The sequence below is a fragment of the Centroberyx gerrardi genome, unplaced genomic scaffold (assembly GCF_048128805.1).
Source record: "Centroberyx gerrardi isolate f3 unplaced genomic scaffold, fCenGer3.hap1.cur.20231027 Scaffold_68, whole genome shotgun sequence".
Taxonomy (NCBI): domain Eukaryota; kingdom Metazoa; phylum Chordata; class Actinopteri; order Beryciformes; family Berycidae; genus Centroberyx; species Centroberyx gerrardi.
In genome coordinates this window covers 15,001-17,500 of record NW_027605203.1, presented here as the reverse complement: position 1 = coordinate 17,500, position 2,500 = coordinate 15,001, and positions in this window count along the sequence as shown.

The following is a 2,500-nucleotide window of genomic DNA, read 5'->3' as shown; positions in this document are numbered from 1 at the left end:
GAGTGGGTCTGCAGGTTCGGCTGGTGCTGGGGTTCCTGGATGGTGGAGGTTAGGGGCCGGAGATAGGGGGCAGCTAACAGGTGTGTGGGTGGCCGAGGCAGGGGCTCCAAATTGGGGTAAAAGTGAGGTGGAGGGCCCCCTGGAGGTAGGGGGCCGATAGCAGGTGTGTGTGGCCGAAGCAGGTGCTCTAAATTGGGTAAAAGGGAGGTGGAGAGCCGCCTGGAGATAGAGGGCCGCTCCCCGGTGTGTGTGGCCGAAGCAGGGGCTTTAAATCGGGTAAAAGGGAGGTGGAGAGCCGACTGGAGATAGGGGGCCGCTCCCAGGTGTGTGTGGCCGAAGCAGGGGCTTTAAATCGGGTAAAAGGGAGGTGGAGAGCCGCCTGGAGATAGGGGCCCGCTCCCAGGTGTGTGTGGCCGAAGCAGGGGCTTTAAATCGGGTAAAAGGGAGGTGGAGAGCCGCCTGGAGATAGGGGCCCGCTCCCAGGTGTGTGTGGCCGAAGCAGGGGCTCTAAATTGGGTTAAAAGTGAAGTGGAGAGCCGCCTGGAGATAGGGGCCCGCTCCCAGGTGTGTGTGGCCGAAGCAGGGGCTTTAAATCGGGTAAAAGGGAGGTGGAGAGCCGCCTGGAGATAGGGGCCCGCTCCCAGGTGTGTGTGGCCGAAGCAGGGGCTTTAAATCGGGTAAAAGGGAGGTGGAGAGCCGCCTGGAGATAGGGGGCCGCTCCCAGGTGTGTGTGGCCGAAGCAGGGGCTTTAAATCGGGTAAAAGGGAGGTGGAGAGCCGCCTGGAGATAGGGGCCCGCTCCCAGGTGTGTGTGGCCGAAGCAGGGGCTTTAAATCGGGTAAAAGGGAGGTGGAGAGCCGCCTGGAGATAGGGGCCCGCTCCCAGGTGTGTGTGGCCGAAGCAGGGGCTCTAAATTGGGTTAAAAGTGAAGTGGAGAGCCGCCTGGAGATAGGGGCCCGCTCCCAGGTGTGTGTGGCCGAAGCAGGGGCTTTAAATCGGGTAAAAGGGAGGTGGAGAGCCGCCTGGAGATAGGGGGCCGCTCCCAGGTGTGTGTGGCCGAAGCAGGGGCTTTAAATCGGGTAAAAGGGAGGTGGAGAGCCGCCTGGAGATAGGGGCCCGCTCCCAGGTGTGTGTGGCCGAAGCAGGGGCTTTAAATCGGGTAAAAGGGAGGTGGAGAGCCGCCTGGAGATAGGGGCCCGCTCCCAGGTGTGTGTGGCCGAAGCAGGGGCTCTAAATTGGGTTAAAAGTGAAGTGGAGAGCCGCCTGGAGATAGGGGCCCGCTCCCAGGTGTGTGTGGCCGAAGCAGGGGCTTTAAATCGGGTAAAAGGGAGGTGGAGAGCCGCCTGGAGATAGGGGGCCGCTCCCAGGTGTGTGTGGCCGAAGCAGGGGCTTTAAATCGGGTAAAAGGGAGGTGGAGAGCCGCCTGGAGATAGGGGCCCGCTCCCAGGTGTGTGTGGCCGAAGCAGGGGCTTTAAATCGGGTAAAAGGGAGGTGGAGAGCCGCCTGGAGATAGGGGCCCGCTCCCAGGTGTGTGTGGCCGAAGCAGGGGCTCTAAATTGGGTTAAAAGTGAAGTGGAGAGCCGCCTGGAGATAGGGGCCCGCTCCCAGGTGTGTGTGGCCGAAGCAGGGGCTTTAAATCGGGTAAAAGGGAGGTGGAGAGCCGCCTGGAGATAGGGGGCCGCTCCCAGGTGTGTGTGGCCGAAGCAGGGGCTTTAAATCGGGTAAAAGGGAGGTGGAGAGCCGCCTGGAGATAGGGGCCCGCTCCCAGGTGTGTGTGGCCGAAGCAGGGGCTTTAAATCGGGTAAAAGGGAGGTGGAGAGCCGCCTGGAGATAGGGGCCCGCTCCCCGGTGTGTGTGGCCGAAGCAGGGGCTCTAAATTGGGTTAAAAGTGAAGTGGAGAGCCGCCTGGAGATAGGGGCCCGCTCCCAGGTGTGTGTGGCCGAAGCAGGGGCTTTAAATCGGGTAAAAGGGAGGTGGAGAGCCGCCTGGAGATAGGGGCCCGCTCCCCGGTGTGTGTGGCCGAAGCAGGGGCTCTAAATTGGGTTAAAAGTGAAGTGGAGAGCCGCCTGGAGATAGGGGCCCGCTCCCAGGTGTGTGTGGCCGAAGCAGGGGCTTTAAATCGGGTAAAAGGGAGGTGGAGAGCCGCCTGGAGATAGGGGCCCGCTCCCAGGTGTGTGTGGCCGAAGCAGGGGCTTTAAATCGGGTAAAAGGGAGGTGGAGAGCCGCCTGGAGATAGGGGCCCGCTCCCAGGTGTGTGTGGCCGAAGCAGGGGCTCCAAATCCGGTAAAAGGGAGGTGGAGAGCCGACTGGAGATAGGGGGCGGATAGCAGGTGTGTGTGGCCGAAGAAGGGGCTCTAAATCGGGTAAAAGGGAGGTGGAGAGCCGCCTGGAGATAGGGGCCCGCTCCCAGGTGTGTGTGGCCGAAGCAGGGGCTCTAAATTGGGTAAAAGGGAGGTGGAGAGCCGACTGGAGATAGGGGGCCTCTCCCAGGTGTGTGTGGC